Genomic DNA, 19,129 nt, shown 5'->3' on the forward strand with positions numbered 1-19,129 from the left:
TTCAGTGTCTGCAGCCCTTCGGTCTCATCAACTCTCCCAAGACCAGCAATATGTATTTGTTAATGATTCATTGAGATGAAATGTTCATGTAACGTTGTGAAACTTTTTAGCATCTTTATATTGTAACCAAGGGAAGGATATCGTCCACAATAAACTTCCTTTTCTCTAATGATCCACCTGCATCATGCATGGGTCTACAAGAGAGCTAGATCGGACTGCATTCGGTTACAGGCAGAAGGACTCATCTCCAGCTAATTATACAAATCCTTATTATGCTAAATATACAAAATCACCCGTTCACAACCAGATTCTCAATCTTTACACTCAAGTGTCTCATTCCCAATCGCGTATCGGACAAAACGTCATTACCACTTAATATTGACATCGCCCTCAGCGATCCCAGCGGAAACAGCTGATATGGAACAACTGACTTGGACCTAAAATCCTTTTTTTAATCTTTCTCAAAGATAAAATAATCAAGATTAAGGATGTTATTAAAACTGGTCTATTTTAAGATGAAGCACGTCAAGCGAATAGATAAACCACACTCCATATATCATCAAATATGTATGCACCTGCATAATCACATCTGTAACAAAGAAACATAGCAATTGAAGTAACTGCAAATCAAATAAAGTTGCATGTAATCCCGTGAAAGTGCAGGTTGTAATAGCACCTTATCAGTCCATACAGCTTTGGTGGCTTATAATTAAATTTTACTGTTAATATGAAACCATATTAAAAAGTAATTATTTCATCTCAGTGGAGCAAAGTTTCTTAATTATTTCACTAATCACCCAGAGATGATTCCAGGTATTTCTGACACCAAGGGCTTTCAGCTTTCATTATGAGATGCTGCCGATACACTTTGACCCTTTTTGAGGTAATAGATGTCCATGAAAGGATTCTCATGTTGCCTAAACAGCTGAAACTTATTCCTATTAGGGGTTATTTCATACGTCAATTTGTTATTTTTCTCCGTTTATGGAGAGATCCCAGCTGACACTTGGAAGTGGAAACACTTCCATACAAAGATGTATCCATCCCCACTTCCCTTCTTTTCTGTTTCCATCACTGGCTCTCTCTCTTCATGTCACACAGCCTAATTCACAGGAACACTGGCCTAGCAGGAGAAAAGCTCAGATGTCTAATGACGTGGGCACACTGAAAGGTAAAGGGCCATCACTAATGCATTGACTGGCATCACCTTCCGCTGATGCTCCCTCTCACCCCAACAGGATACAATTCACCTTTTTCAAAGGCTATTCAGCACCTGATATAGTGCCTTTTTATTTGTCAAACAACCCAACAGACCTGACAGTGCAATTCACTTGTATCCTGCCGTTATGTAATTTTCTCACTCAAGAGAGATTCACACAGAGTGGAGAGAGATAATTGCTTGTGTGACTTGACACAGACTGGAGTGGAAATGTCTCCATATAGGAGTTACAAGTGCAGCTGGGCTTGAAGTCTCACAGGCGAATAGATAAACCACACTCCATATATCACATTATCGGTCTTTGTGTTTGTGACACGATAAATGCAACAAATCAGATTCTAGAGACATTTACGCTTGGTCAAATTTGCATGTGTTTTACTTCAAACTTTTTTCAAACTTCTAAAATGTTCTAAGAATACCACGTTGCTTGCTTCATAAGGTTTCTGAGGAGCAGAATTGCTAGATGCTACTACGGAAGCTAAAATGCTATTGCTAAAGAAATGCAAATTCCCCATTAAATCTACTCAGATATATGAAAACAAGGCACTTATGTAAAAAAAACAAGGCGGGTTAACAAAAAGATTAATTTAACTTCTATAAGTTTGTACATCAGCATTCCATCCTACTGTTACTGAAATATTTCAAGCCGTATTGGATTTGGTAAAAAAGGGGCAACTATGCATGTTTTATATTTCTGTGACGTTGCCAAAACTGAGTCAATTGCATTATTATTCAAAATGTAACAACAGTTTCGTCAAAATTGATTTTAATTAGAATTAATTAGAATGTTTCATTTATGTTGCATTAATATTGAATGGAGTTATAAAGCATTCATGTTCAAACCGGAGTTGCTGCTTTCTATCAAAAAACTCAGAGTTGTTTTTCAGAAAAAAAAAAAAAAAAAAAAAGACAGAAAATTCATGATCCCACTCAGGCTGGTGCAAAAACATTTTACAGCAAAGAAGTGACAGCCTAAATAATGTTGAGAAATCAATAAACAATTTAGGCTCTTCTGAAACAACTGAGCACTTTAAAGCTCAGCCAACAATCTGCGGCACAGGAAATCCCGACCACTGATCGCGTAATCTGCTGTTGACACGAGTCGTGGACCAGTTAAAGTGACTCTCCACTGTCTCCCCACAGATGGCTGCACACACAAACATGCACCTGCACACTTGGAGCCTTGGATACAGATGTAAACACTCTACCAGTGAAAGCTGCAGGGCATATGCATCCTTTGGGAGCATAGAAGGCAATTTCTTAGAAAAAAGCAAAACTGCACAGTAAATTCATCATTTCTGACATGTTATCTTTTCAAATGATATGAACATTAGAGCTTTTAAATTGCAGGAGCACAAGTACGGACAAGGACTTAAGGGAGGACTAACCACTTGTTTCTCCATTGATGGTCGGTTTTTAGTAAAGATATAAAGATCTGTTTTATGGGCTTCAGAACACTCAACTCATCTGGCATGGTTTTAGAGTAAACACTTCTCAGCACCTTACACATTTGCCTTTCAGCAGGAGATCAAATACAGTGTTTGCGTGTGTGTGTGTGTGTGTGTGTGTGTGTGTGTGTGTGTGTTTACAACCAAGCACAGGACCTGAGGGCATCTCAGTCACGTAACACCATTAGTAATTTAGTAATTATAGAAATTCCTTTTTTTTTTTTACTCTTTGTCTATTTGACTGTTCTGATCATATTACTGGGGTATCCAATGAATTACACAAATAAATTACATGCATACAGGATGACAAAAATGGGCTTTACTCCAGCAATACTACTGATAAATATTATTTTTAAAGTCATAACTTCATATTATTAATTCAGTAGGAAAAAAATGTTTTTCGATCTATAAGCAACTCAGCTTTTTCAGAGAAAATCAAGCTTGCATTGTTAAAAGTAAATCCATTTCGCGTTTGTAAGCAGCTGCAAAACACGCACAAGACTTCCAGCGCATGAGAAAGCACAGCTGATGTCATTAAAAACGGGTAAATTTATTATGTCGTGCTCAAGTGCTGGTATTTCCATGTCTGGCACTGAATCACAGCCAAAACCAAATTACTTGCTAAAGAGGTCATTTCATTGTACAATGGGAGGCCTTTTGCAATGGTTTATGATTAATATCATGTCATGATAATGTGATCTTGCCTGTAGTGACTTGCTCCCAACTTTTGTAAAACATTAAATAAACACAGAAATGTTCTATGAAACCGGAACCTCATTAATTTCCGAAAAGTACAGCAAGAATTTGTCCTGAGGGGGGAATTGCAGAGAAAATACAATTTAATTTTGTCCCACCAGTCATTAAAAAGAAGAATTAGTATCCCTTCATTTCAATTTTTTTTTCTTTTTGTCTCTCTGTCTCTGTATCATTTTTTTTAAATTGTGTTATGTTGTTATTTTCACTTTTTTTTATCTTTTTTTTCTACTTTTACATATCCTTTATCCTTTAGTCGTCATCTCTTAGTATCACGTTTTCGTTTTTCTGCCTCAGAGAAAAAAAAAACATAACCTACTCCATTCTCATGACAAGAAATTCCAGAATCTTTGAATTTGCAAATATTCTGCTGGACAAAAAAAATGGGTGTAAAACTATGCACAACCATTCAACTTTTTTTTTTTAATCCATGGGGGTCTCGGTTTCCCCCCAGTGCATCGCTCGTTCAACACAGTGCAGCTGCTGCTTGCATTTGTCTCAGGAGCCTCCAACCACCTTCACACTTGGTCACTCCCTCCCTCGGCCTGTGAGCAACAAACCATCCGGGGAATGAAGCTGACTGGTGAGTGATTGTTGAGACGAACCCAGCAGATTACCAGACGGTGCGAAAATATGAAACCAACGTGCTATACGGAAAGGCCTGATGTGACAGAAAAAAAGAGATGCACTGATAAGGAGGAGTCTGGGAAAGATACATGCCGTAATGGAAACAGTGTAGGGGAAGTGAGGTATAAATGATCACGATATCGAAAAGCAATGTGATTTAAAAGCAGAACATAAAAGCACAGTTGAGAGATTGGTATACACAAAGATGAACGGATTCACTCGACATGACTTTGAAAATCATCAGTGCTCAAAGGCCTCCTGAATCCAAAACATCCAAAACTCATAATGACATCTTAAGAAAATAGATTCAAATCCAAAAGCGTTTAGTAAAAAAACTCCATTGATGTGTTTCGACAAATACATATCCAAGATGATATTTTCAGATTATATTTTCGACGATACCATTAAAATTTTATCTAGTGTGCTAAGAAATTGAAGTAAATAAAAATGCGATTGTTCAAAAATTCTGTTCGTTTTCTTTTTTCTGCATGCAATCTCTCTAACATAGTTGCCTAAACCTTTTGGCAGGTTTTAGAACTAAAGACCAATGTTTTTCCCCATGAAGCTTTTGTTTATGAATTATTTACTTCCTCAAAATTCAAAGTATTTATTCTATTTGGATAGGAAAAGATAGTAATGATCAGAATCATTAAATTGAAATCACCCAAAACTTTGAACCCTTAGCTATGGAGCTCGCTTGGATTATTTATGGCTGCTAATGGCAGTGGCAATCGCAAACATTCACTGATCAGTGAATTTCCAGCTGCTTGTTTTTACAATCCAGCCAAAGTCATATTGTATCAATAAAAACTTCGATGAAGGACAGAGTGTAGCTGGTCATTGTGTCGTAAAATAGTTTGCTGTATCCCTTCTTTCCTTTGAACATGATCTGGAGATGCTAGGTATGCTTTCCATCTTTATGGAATCTAAATTACCATGGATAAAGGTGATGAACTTATGAACGATGAGCAGTCACTTCTTTATGAGTAAAACCATTCACACATGCATTCTTTCTTTGGTAGAACAGGCTCTTTTAGGCTCATAACAGCAAATTAAATCCTGCTTTGTTGAACCGCAATTTGTTATCCAGCACTGTCATGAAAATCTAAAAAGCAGTTTATTTCTTGGCTGTTCATTCATTGACGCAACAATGTGATATTTGGGGGAGGGTCTGTATAGGGTTCTATTTTGCCAAACAATCTGACACTTTCTTATTAGGCATAATGTTGCCTTAAATGGGCTGTGGGCAGAATTATACCCATCTGTGAGTCAAAATGAGCTACATCTTTACCTAACTGGAGCAAAATGGTTGGTGTTTTATTGCGTAAACCCAGTAAGATATGTATGCACATTCGCAATAGAAGGGAGAATAAAAATGTGCAGCTCATCTGTAAGAAAAAAAGAAATTGTACTTGTTGATTTAGCTATCACCACTGCTCTGCGGTCACAAGTTTGCAGCAGGGACAATATAAATGTGATTACTTATGCACGCCAAAATGACTTCCCTCTTCTGGTCTGCCGGGGCAGCTGCTCCCTCGAAATGCAGCGATGGATTACTTTCCCCAGGTGAAGAGCTCCTTGGAAAAGTTTACAGTTATGTAATTCCATCAAGAATAAGCAATCCCACCCCCCACCCTCACTGGAGGGTGGGGGGTGGGATACAGTGCCTGCGGCTTAGCAAAGAGTGAATATTACAGAGACTGGCTCTTGGGATCATTCAGGAATAATGATGGCAAAATGTATCAGCAATGTTGTTTGGCCAGAAAGAAACAAATGGAAATTGAAATATTAATGAAATCAATGTCCACATACTGAAATATTTGTTCACATTCTTGACTGTCACACTGGAACTTTGTTACTCAACTGCTTAATGGAACCGCCAATAAGTAAATGGAAACAGTCAACCGAATAACCGAAAAAGAGGGAACATAACTTTTAAGTGACTTTTGGGAAAGGTCTTAATTGAAGCCATAACATCTTAAACATCCTACAAGAACAATCACACAAATATGAAATGACCAAAGACTGGATTTTTCCATTTACAGCTAATTCATGTCTCAGGATTTGTGGGGCAAAGGGAAAGAATACATTCCTTCTATTGGGCAATGAAAATAAAGTCATCAGTTTTCAATTGTGCTGCTGGAAATGTAGCCAAATTGGGACTTGCTCAAACTCCTTAAGAGGTTCCTGATGTTGTAAAGGGCCTCAAAAGAACACTGAGCATCACTTACTTTGGTTCCTGCAAACACTGCCAAGATAATGTACCAGCATTCACCCAGGGGAGTTGCAGAGGTCTGGGCAGATACATCTGATATAAAAAAAAATACATGAAATTTTCACCGACCACAACAAATCTGTGTATTACTGAAAAGATAAGAAGCAGCAGCAGAAGTAGTATATTCGGTATACTGGGCTCCACTGTGAGAATGTTTCAAGCATGGACACTTCAAATACACTTCAATGGTGTCCCACTGACAGTAAGTACTATTCTACAAAGTAATTATTCTTGCTTTGTGCAAAAAAGGCAGGTGGGCGATTGAGTCAAAGAACGATAGCCAGATGGGGGTTCTGCTGAATGGATGAGCCGGTTCACAGAAACTAGCATTTAACGCCTCACAGTTGTAAGCCTCCACCGGCCACTTCTAATCTCACCCTCATTTCAGTCCTCAGGCAACCAAACTACCGTACTTTGGTGGTGCAAACCAAGCAATCAGTGCCTGATTGCTTAGTTTTCTCAGAAACTAAGCCAGAACTGTTGAGATGTCATCTACATATAGTTGCAAGCCAGCAAGTTGTGAATTGAAAAGACAGAGACTCCCATGTCACATCAACATGCACAAAAACACCCATTAAAACATGACCATTCAGACTCAACTTCAAATACAGTCGCTCAGGTCACAAGAACAAATAATTTAAATCCATATACCCATATCAAAAACATTGATTGAACATGAATTTTTGAGAGGTGACGAAGCACTCCCGTGAGGCTTCACAGGAGTATCAACAAAAAAAAATATGTGTAAAAAGAGGCATTTTTATCTCAGGAAGAAAATTCAAAGGGTGACATCTCGGTCTTTTTTACCACTAAATAGTAGGAAAAATACAACAAAGCTTAGGTATTTTGAGGAAGTCTAAGAAGCTTAATTTAAAGAAAAATCCCTTCAAAACCTGACTCTCACCATCACAAAGTAAGTTCGAAGGCTCTTGCTTGTTTTCCACTTTACAGCCTGATGTTACTGCTAATTCTCATCACCGTAACCAGCTTATAAAAAAAGGGCTAGTTACTCACCATCTGGCAGATTTCACCTGTCATGAAATGGTTTCGGGTGCTTGACTCTACCAGGGATGACAGTGATTAACCTATTTAGGAAAGCAGGCAAATGGCAATCACATTTGGGATTTGGCTTACAAAGATGAATTTGGAAGGGCTAAGTAATCACCGAATTTATTTTAATGTAGGACATTTAAAATGACATGTAAATGCAATAAATGGGGTGAAGCGGGACTAGATGGATGTTAAACTCATGTCAGATGACAGCAGGGAGAAAAGCAACCTCAGGCGGCTGCACTAAGAGGCTGAGATTTGTGGTTTCTTAAATTCTTTAGGTGAAGGAAATAATAATATTAGAAACATGGCTAGTAAAACAAATGTTTTTAAATATGCAAAATAAGATAATAGAAATTATTAAAAAGTTATCGATATTTTGGGTGATTGCAGTCTCTTAAATAATATGCAAAGGCACCAATAACAATGATAAAGATGCATAATTAACAAGGTAGAAAGCAACAGAAGCATTTCGTCCTACCACTTCAAGGGAAACAGAAAAAAAGGGAAAAAAAAAAAAAAGAAAAAATATCGAAATGCGATGCACCGGATGAGCTACTAAAAGGATTTTTCAAGTTTCTCATTACGGAAAAAAGCACAAGCAATTGCTCAACAAATGAGAAGTTCGGCGGTAAAAGCACAGATCGCCCTTTTGAAGTAAAGACCACAAGACTGAATCTTGTGCATTTAAAATCCAATTTGAACACAATGGCAGGAGTATCTTTATTTCAGAAAGATTCCTGTGTAGCATTTAGTTTTTTAAAGTCCTCAAGGCAGAAGAACACTGCCCTAATCGCAAAAAAAAACAAAAAAAATACAATGCAAGTACGTCAAAACACAATACGTGCAAAAACATTGAAAAAAGAAAAATACACTGGAAGGAAAAGTTATCAGAGACAGTCACTCTCTACCATTTCTTAAAAGAGCCCTAATATATTCCGTTCTTTATAAACTTGAATTATTTTCTAGCGAAACAAGCGTTTCGGTTACAGCGTCAGCGAAAGTGACGATTTGAATTTAAATCTCCAAACAAATGTTTTTTGTTTCTTTCAAATGACATGTTCTGACAGTGAGCAAGAAGAAAGCTGACTTCCAATTACTCTGCAAGAAAACCTACTGATGTCAGCCAATGGGTAGTAATACAATCCTGCGTGTATTGTCAGACCGAACACATGACCAGAAGATTCTGAACCGTGCTGGAGCCTGGAGATGTCGAAAGAAAGATACAATGGACATATACAAGGCCAGAAATAAAAGATTTAATTAAAAGAATCCTATGCAGAAAGGACAAAGTTTTAGCTCTAAGTTCCTGAATCAGTTTGCTAAAACTCGATAAAAATGTGGCATTGGTATTCTTCAAAGATAACTAATGTAATGAAATACAGGGGTGAAACAAATAACCGTTATATCCACTTATTTTGAGGGGCATAATTTGAAGTGAGAACTTCTTCCTTTGCAATATCAGTGGCATCTGACACAGTGACTCATCCAGAGCAATAACAGATGTTTGAACAGGTCAAAAATTTGGAATGTAAAGCCATTTAACATCCAGTAAAACCTCATTTATATTTGCAATTTTTCAGAGATCATTACTAAAACGCCTTTAAATCCAAAACAACTTTTAGTTTAACACTATAAAATTTACCTGCAGCTACCTTTTAAGAGTATGTAAGTTTTCTTTCGATGAAATATTGGCGCCCAACAGCCGCTGACTTTTCCTTAAACGTATGTCAAATAGCCCCCCATTTTTAAAAATTATAAACATGATATTAGATTTTAAAATTGCTATTTATAACTAAAATTGCCAGCAGGGAAAATATATCGGCGTAGAGAATACAGTAACTTATGCACAATTTGTTTTGCACTTATGGATTGAAACACATGTTGCAATGGCAATACATTTGTTCTACTATTAGTGATAGAGCTGCTCCATTACATTACATTACATTGGCAGACGCTTTTATCCAAAGCAACTTACAAAGAGTCCATAGATCACAAACTGCACTCAAATACAGTATGGGAAGAAGGCAATGAAGTAGTGTAAATTTGAAATTACATTTGCTAAATTCAATAAATAAATAAAAGAAGGAGAGTCTGACGATGCAGGCCGCCACCTGCATCACCGGACGGTCTCCGGACGGAGCAACATTTCCTGGTGTGATTCATAATCTGAGTCATCTGAAGGAGGTCCTAAGCCGTCTCAAAAAGGGAGGACATCCACCACATCAGTTGGGAGACGTACTGTAGCTAACTTTCAGGTCAGTCTTGAGCTTGAATGCATCTGAAGGTAAATGTCCTTTCAGGTAAAATTGTCCTTTCACTCATTTTAAAGCAGTAGCTCAGTTATCAATAAAACATTAACCATTAAAAAATACAACATAATAAATCATCCTATTTGGGGTTCTTCAGGTATATCGTGATTCGAGCAGTTGGAAAAAAATGTTTATTTGGTATCTCTGACTGTTCATTCCTGAGTGTCGATCTTATCTTTTTGTCAAGGCTTCTGGCACCACTTCTATGCAGGAGACAGCTCTACATCTCTGATTTGCCTTTTGACAGAAAATACTTGAAAAAAAAAAAGGCACAGCATAAATCCAAACATGGTCACTGAAAGGACACTTATCACAAACTTGTAGAGCTCCAATTATGTATTTTTCTCTCGACGGATAATGTCTAAAAAAATAATGATTTTGTCAACTGGCCTCTATGTGAAGTGCCATTTAAAACTGACTGCACAGTTTCTGCAACTCCCTATGATCTGTGCCATCTTATCATTGTGTGTCAGCTTGATACAGACTTCAAAAGCAGCATAATCTGTTTGACGAAAAACCACGGCCTCAGCCATAGGTTCGGAAGTTTGAAGACATCATTTATGAAGTCTTGTGGTTACTCTGACAGTACAAAGTTTCCCAAGTTGCAGAGTTTCGACTGCTCTTGGTAACCATGACTAAACACCCAATTCAGAGACTCTAGTAGGAGACAACCATTACCCGGATACAGCAAACAGTTCAGATGACATTTGTTTGCTGTGCACTGGTCATTGTTCCAACCATTCCCCTGACCCAGTGGCTCCCGTATACTGTGGATGTGAAAACTAGATTTGCTGATAAACTGTATACTGCACACAATGGCTTCTTTACAGGCTTCCTCGTGTGCCTTTGGCCAACACAACACTTGTTGTTATGGTGACATCGCAAATAAAGTGGCAGAATGAGGATATTAAATGGCATATTTCAATCTGGTTTGAGCTGATATGTCAGTTTATTAGTTTGGTATTTTGTTTGGGAGTTTTAGAACAAAAGCAACCGCCATATTTTTTTCACACATTTTATCTGAGGAGCTAAAGTGAGAGTTTGAGAAGCTGAAGTGAAAATGGAGCAGGGGCTGTCAAGTCGTTTTTTTGTTTTTTTTACTTCACCGTCCTTGTTATGTCTACCACCCCTCTTAGGTGATCTATTTTTCCAAGGTGCTCTTGCTTCTAAAAACCACTTCTCCCAAAAAAACAGTGTGCTCTCTTTTTGTTAGTTATTTTCAGTTTATTTTGGAACAATGAAAGCAAGAAACTGGGCTCGTTAGGTTATTAGGAAGGCGGATACAGGTCACTTTATTCTATATAAATATATATATAGATATATAAACAATCCACAACTGTTTGGTAGGTTGAATCAAAGTGTTGACTAACTAAAATAACGGTTATGAAATAAACAATAAAAAAAACAGAGAAAAGTGTGTGAAGTCCAATGGGGCTGTTTTCACTTTCACTGATCAAAGTGTTTATTTCCTCTGTGCTCAATGAAACTTGGATTTTACGACAAACAGTGTTTATCAGATTTTTTTTGGAAAGCCAACCTTGGCTCAGTATTCATCTTACATAGTCATTCATTAAAGACAATGTGTAAGTATAGAACTGAGCACTAATTTCCCAACATTAGACTTTTAATAAGAAGTAGTTGATAAAAGACACAATCCTCCATTTTGATGGAAATAACTTTGGCAGCGCCGTATGTTCTAAGTGCAGTTTATTTATACGGTGCCACTCAGACAAGAAGTGTTTTTAGAAACCTGCTCGTCTGTCTCTAAACTTGTTATGTAGTGCTAGCGTGACTGCAAATAGTAACAAAACAAACATTGAGATTAGTTTCAGAGGTATTTCTAACACTATGAATTCAAAGGTAAATTCTGGAACAGCATATCATATTTCATGTACGGATTTGGATGATTTTATAAGATTTCAATAGCAATTTGTAGCACATATGTGCAATATCTTACAGCCAGTACAACTCAGACATCCATTGCATTAAACGAAAACGTGCAGGGTGGTGTGTGTGGGGTAGTAGAAAAAAAAAGGTCTTACTGGAAACATTACCTGGTTTTCATCACCGGGCTTAGAATCAATTTTAGTTCCATCCTGTTTTCTGTTAACCTCGTTCTCACTTCCTTTGTCATCCTCCTTTCTGTTACCTTATCACCCCACTCTTCTCTCCTTGTCAACCTCAGCCATCCCTGTCTATCCATCTTTTTCTGCAAAGTCTTTCTCCTTATTCAGCCACAGTGTTTGTTGAGGAGCCAGTAAAACTGACACCGGCAGCTGTCCAAACACTGATGGTACCCCACTGAGTGTGTGTTGAGGACCCCCTATGTTCCCTGTTGATTTCGTACTAGCCATTAACACGACCTAACATTTCCAATCCAACTATCACCATGGTATCAAGGAGAGAACTGGCGGGGAACGAAGGAAGGATGATGAAATGTGGAATTTCCGGGGAAACTGAAAAGTAGTTATTGGTTACTGAATATGAATAATTACAGTGCTAAAATATCCTCAGGTCTCACACCAAAGTCTATTAACGCACATACATTTAACAACTTCAACGAGCACATTCAAAAGTATGGATGATTAAACATAGCAATTTTTCATGAGGCTGTGTATAGGCAAGTTTCTGTTTTTTTGCTTTTTGTTATAAACAAAAACATTGATCACTTCAAATTGATAAGGGGCTGATAAAGCACAGAAGAGGGGACTTTTTTTTCTTAGTTATGAGGAAAAAAATTCTCTACTTGTGGTTTAGTCTTTCAGTGAAAACCTCCGCTGGCCTTTTTTGCATCAGCTACTTTGACATGTCACTGCTGGGTCAAAACAAGGTCAACCTCCCTCTGGACATGTCGGCATGTAGGGGGTAGGGGTTCTTCCTGTCACAATAAGGGCTACCAGAAAAATTCATCCTCTGGGCACCATGAGTGTCTGTGGCCTATCTAAAACCATTTCAGTCCAGACCACGGGGGGAGAGGTGTTAGTTAGTTTCCATACTACTGCCTCGTAGGCTCAACAAGTGTGACTGTGTATTGGAGGAGGGAGGTTGGTGATTTACAATGGTGAAAATTGATATTTCTTAAAATTATTACCAGGATTAGATGGTACAGAGCTGGTTTGCAGGGGAAAAACTTAAATCAGAGTGTGTGCCAATCAAATATACCAATCTCTCACAATAACAATGAAGATGAATACATGATCCAACTGTGTAAATGGCTAATGTCCCCTGAGAATGCATATCTTTTGACATATATCTATGCATTGCGTTATTAAAAGAGTTACAAACATTTATCATAGTCACATTTTTTTTTTCGTTTTTTCATATTGCATGTACTTTCATAGCTTCCTAATATTGTACATCAAAAGCCACAAGCATTCAAAACTAATCGTAATATATACTACCTGTTATGATAGATCATTTGCATTTGCACCACTGCATTGGTTCTGGTCTCAAATCCCTGAGCAGAGAATCCACAATGTGCCCAATCAGGTACAGCTGGTAATGTTGAGTTCAACCAGCTGATTCCGAGGATTAATTACTTTCAGCAAATGTTTACAAATAATCAAACTTTTGCTTTCCCTTTATTCTTTGCTGATCCTTCAATATTTATTCAAGAGAAAACTCCCAGACAGTAAAGCTGTACAATAAAACTGACCTCAATAAGCAATCACAGCCCTGGTTTGTTTGTTTTTCTAGTAATTTATAATAATTATTGTCATCATTAATTTTATAATTAATCAACGATATAGTAATGTATTCGCATTTTTAAAGTTTATCAGAATGCTAATTTGTTTTTTAGTGACATGCTAGTAAGCTCATTGAAAAACAAAACTATTGTCAATATATTTTATTTTGATAACTTTTTTTTCTATGACCATGGGAATCAAAAAGAAAAAAATAGCATTTTGTTATTGTTTACACTAATATATATATATGATATATTTAGATATCAGAATCAGAATTGCTTTATTTGCCAAGTAATTTTAAACTATAAGGAATTTGCTTCGGTTGACAGTTGACGGCACAACATGTAACAGGCTTTCAATAAGTGAAAAATAAAAGTGGAGTCAGGGCGATCATGGTTGTGAAAATCAGTGCAAGGTAGTATACACACACACACACACACACATATATATATACATAAAATATGCTATATTGCTTTTATTCATGGAGGAACTTGCTTTGGTTGCTAAATAGACAACATGTAACAGGAATTAAATAAGTGAAAAATAAAAGTGAGATCAGGATGTTCGTGGTTGGTTGTGCAAAGAAGCTCAAGGCAGTTCATGATCGTGCATATATGTATGTCTGGTATCTGGTATCAAATTCTCTAAAAATGATTATGGCTGAGACGAGGTATCACCAGTTAGCAGGATGTTATCCACACTGAGTAGTTACTCATAAAACATATTTTAATGCATTTTGTGCAAAAATTTGTGAGACCCACATTAACAATAATTTTCTTTTGAAAGTTTGAAAAAAATTAAAAAGAAAAAGAGAGATTTTACCTGTTAATTATCAACAACTAATCATGTAGCGGTATGCATACAGCACATCTGTGTCCTCGTCATCCCTCCCTCTTGAGTCAATCTGCATGAGAGTGTTGTGTATATAGGGACGTGTGTCATCTTGAATGTATGACTGTGATGTGTCACCCACTTTGTGTGCAATCCATGTTACGGCCACTGACCTGTTGTGACTGCAGGAGCAGCTGTTCTCTGCTGCTCCGACCAATGTCACTGAGCCAATCGGGTACCAATTCAGGTTTCTTGCACAGCCGTTTCTCAGCACCCACATGACGTTACATTAAAACACACATACATACATACATACATACATACATACATACATACATACATACATACAACTTGGACGATGCAATATCTTTTTTTTGTCTTGGGGGTAAAAAGTCACTTGAAAATTATATAAATGACAAATACAAATATGCCCCCTCACATTCAGGCGACATAACAGCGACCTAACCTTATGTCTCAAAGGGTATTGAACCATAAACTGTTCCACCAACATCTAGGCAAGACTGCTTGAAAAGTCTAAAACAAATCAAAATGTCAATACACAGTGTGTATAAACACACAAGCACACACACACACACGCACGCACACGGCATGTTAGTTCTTCAGAGAGAAAGTGGGTGCAGTGACTAGAAACTTCTGTGCATAACCTTCAAACACAAAACTATTTTTTACAATGGCAACTGGGTTACACAAAAAATAAGAAATAAGCTGATGTCCAATCAATAACTTGAGGACAAATAATGAAATTATTTCTGAAAAACATGTACAACCTAGACTACAAATTTAAGTTAATTTGTTTATGACACACCTATTAGTACCAGAATCAATATGATTTACTTCAAGGGGATTTTTCAATTTGTGACTTTCCATGTAAGAATTGTAATTAAAATTGACATCAAAAAATGGCCGAAAGACATGACACTTTACTGCATAGCTGACATTATTACACTGCATGCACAATTATTAGGCAAGTTGTATTTTTGAGGATTAATTTTGTTATCGTACAACTACAGTGCTCTTTGGCCAATCCAAAATGTCAACAAACCTGAACATTTAAGCAGTAAAAGTGAAGTTTGAAGTTTGAAGTTTCTTAAGAGAATATCTACATGTAAATTATCATTAGGCAACTATATGCAACTAAATGAAAAAAAAAAGATTTACCCATCTCACTTGTTTATTTTCACCTGTTAAAGTGAAATCGATAAACAAACTCAAAATTTACAAATAAACATTTCTGAAAATAAAAAAATAAATAAATAAATAAAAAACCTCAGTGGTGACCGATATAGCCACACTTCTTTTTGATAACAGTCGCAAGCCTTCCATTCAAGGATTCAGTCAGTTTCTTGATCTAAAAGATTTTTGACTTTTCAGTCACTGCCTGATAATAATGCACACCTTGATACAGGGTATTGATCTCCTTAGGCCACACCATCCCTTGTTACACCCTGATATGCATTAAATCCAATAAGCATTTGAGTTTATACAGCTTGGAGATAGAAATTATGGATAAAATGATGATATGGTCAAAATATGCACATTAAAGGATGTAATGGTTTAAATAACTAGTCATCCATTGAAATGGGTCAACAAAGAAGTCATGTTCCCAATTTCATCAGTCAGTCTGTCTAAGCAGGCTAATTTCACATTGTACAAGGCCGACTGATAAATAGATTGTTAGATATGAAAGGACGACATATCATTGGTGAAGATCTGAATCATGTAGCAGATTTAAAATATATCTATTTTTTCTATTCCCAAGATCGGACATTTATTGATGGAATGTTCAGAGATAGCAGTGATTAACTTTAAGTCCAAACAATTTATTTGAAGAATTAATGAGCCGTCACTACTGTGTCCTCTACCTGAGGCCTGCAAGCTTGGGGCTTCCGCACAGTATCTTTGCTGTTCCCAGAATTGAACTTTTCAGGACAAGGATCTCAGATGCTCTTTCCTGAAAACTACTCGAGGCATTCTGCAGCTTACTAGTTACTGCTCCAATTGACTGCCTTAGGTAGTTGTGTTCCCCTGAGATTCTGTGTAATCTGTTCTCTCAAGCAGGCTGTACCTGTCAATCTCCGATTGCTACAGTCGCTCGTCTTTGCCGATATCAAGAGCACAATGGGGTTTCAAAGCATTACCCTGAAAAAACATATATCGGCCCTCTCGGTGGGAAGTTTGAGTATAAAAAAAAAAAAACTGATATGGAACAATCAAGCCGCAACATTGTTTGCACACCCTACAGGGAGGAGTTTTTGTTTAACTGAGAGACTTAAAGTTTATACTGCACAGCAACAACGCAAAACAGACATTTGCAGGGGGTTACCCTGCAAGTATTTTGGGAAGCGCAAGAAATAATCTAATTGTGCAGAGAAATACATTTCCTTACCATTCATATGATATAGACGCTTTGGATTTGATTCACTGTCCTTGTCATCAGTTCCATGTTCCCCACAAACAGAAAATCTGTCACATTAACTATGATTCTGATTGCAAAGGCTGCAGAGATCTGAGCTGAATCCTTGTTTCAATTAGTTGAAAGCAGTTTGTAACATCATTTACCCGTGGTTTTAGCCTCCTATTTTATCCAGACAAAAACATTTCACACTGTTAATTCATTATTTCAACTTAAGTAACTGCTTCCTCATTGTTTGATTTGTTAGTTGAGGAGTTGGAGCCCTGTTGCAATGACCAATGTGCTTATCTCTCTGGATACTTTCACAGAAAATATCAGTGGTACATGGACCTTGGCGGAAGTGTGCGCTGTAAATGGACTGCAGTCAGATGAACTCTGTTTTTATTTCTTTCCCCTTTTTTATTGCTTCACCTTGTTCCCTGCAGACCAATAGCTTCAAAACTGTATTCATACTTGTACAACCCAGACACATTAAATTGTGTTTTTCATCTTAGGTAAACCAATGCTTCAACAAACTTTTCTGTCTAAACTTGCTAATAACTGAGGTATTATGTTTGTGAAGCAGACAGAATATTTCAAGGTATTCAAGTGTGTTCTGAGTTACACAAAGAAGTGCAGGAGTAGACAGAGAAATAAAAGACCATCTTAATAGGTACATCTAAGATGAAATCAAGCCCCAGTCAAAACAATTCCCGATAAGTCAGACACATCCGAGTGTAACGAACATCTTGAGACAGGACACATGACTGAGATGAGCTTGAAAACTCCAACTTTGCTGCTATCCCGAAGTCTAGAGTCTCATCCAAGCTCATTTCTACTTCATAAGTGAGTCAAGTATTTCTTTTTATCCAGAAATAGACTGACCCATTTCATTCAGTGCAATTCCAAGTGACAGACAGAAAAGAGCCAGAATTCAAGCGACCATTTTCTCATGACTATAGTTGATTCTGTTTCTGAGTGATTACCTTGACAACAAATCATCAGTGTAAAAATGCAATTTTTTTCTGAAGTTTCTAAAAAAAAAAGTAAATTAAAAGGATGATTGATTAGGTACTGTTTTCAGCTAATACTGAAAGAGTTTGAAAAAATTGTATATAAAACTGGGATCTTGTTAAATGTCAAGGTGACAATGGTCCTTTACCGATCAAATTTCACCAAGCAAACAACAATATCTGACCACAAGGTGACTGAAGGGAATGAGATGTGCTATATTTATAATTGCTTGAATTCTTTGGTGTCTGCAATCAAAGTAAATACATATTTATCACCTGCATTTCACTTTGTGCGGAACACACGTGCAGGTGTGTCGCTCAATTTGCAACATGTTAAAAACTATGTTTGTTCAATACATTCATTTGAAAAACTGACTGTTCTACTTAAGAACACATCACCTGTTTGAAGAACCAAACTTGAGATTTTGTTTAAATTCCGATGATCAAGTGAACCCAGTAACATAATGAGGTAAAGATTTAAAAATGATGATAGCATTCATAGAAAATTTATAAATGTATTTCAACATACACAGTCTATATCCTTCTTCTCAAAATAGTTGCCTGAATCACAGATCAACTCCTTATTTAACATATGGCTTGTTTTTTTGTGGAAAAAAATGACTTGATTTAAAGAAGCCAAGGATATGTCAAATCCCAATTACCTTAGAAAGGCTGACTGTCAATCAACATTTTAACCATAACTGTCAAGGCAAGAAAGAAAGTGAGACTGTGTTTTGCCCAGACAACATTGGCAGTTCTCAGGTTTATTATCTACGGGGAGTAAAAAAAAAAAAGAAAAGTTTGCCTTTGGCTATTTTGAATGTGTATAGCTTGCATGTGATCACCATTCTCAAGACTGGGTCTATTTCACTTTACTTACATGGTGAGAAATTAATCACTGTATTAAGAAAACTAATTTGCCAAGCCATTAGTTAGTGTGGCTAACATAAAGCACAGTATTAATACGAAATGAAAGTACACCACAGTCCCAGACTAATTTTTTACCCAAATAGCAACCACTGCTGCTCACTGAAATATTCAGGAGCAGTGCCACGAAAAACAAGCAACAACATTGTAATTTATATGTATATGAATTCTGTACACATTTATTTCCTTAATTTCCTCTGTATTACACCATGAGAATATCAATGTGATTCAACTGAAAAATGTAAGGCTAATTGCCTTAAGAAAATGACTAACCTCAAATGACAAATTAAACAATTTTTCTGTCAGGTCTCATCCAGGTTTACTTATCAAGGTTTTTAGAATAATGGACATTTAGAATTTAATGAACTGCAGTTTTTTAATTATTTTTTTTTTAGTCCTTATCTTCACAAATCATCTGAATGTAATTTTCTATTAATGATGGCCTATTCAGGAGTGTATATTGGTTAATGCTCAAATAGTAGAGACACAGTTCTACAGTTAGATGAATTTAAATATATATTCAATTGAAATGCCTCTAGCTTTTTCACAGTCCACAAGTTATTAGGATTTTGAAT

At 36.7% G+C, this 19,129-nt stretch overlaps 1 protein-coding gene across 2 annotated transcripts in view; it reads right to left on the reverse strand.

Moving 5' to 3' along the window:
* slc39a11 (solute carrier family 39, member 11) overlaps positions 1-19,129 on the reverse strand; it is a 112,089-nt gene that overhangs the window by 65,912 nt on the left and 27,048 nt on the right. The gene's annotated exons all lie outside the window — the stretch shown is intronic.

This window comes from Fistularia commersonii, chromosome 33 (genome assembly GCF_037954325.1).
Source record: "Fistularia commersonii isolate RoL2024-O1a breed Wild chromosome 33, RoL_Fcom_v1.0, whole genome shotgun sequence".
NCBI classification, from domain to species: Eukaryota; Metazoa; Chordata; class Actinopteri; order Syngnathiformes; family Fistulariidae; genus Fistularia; species Fistularia commersonii.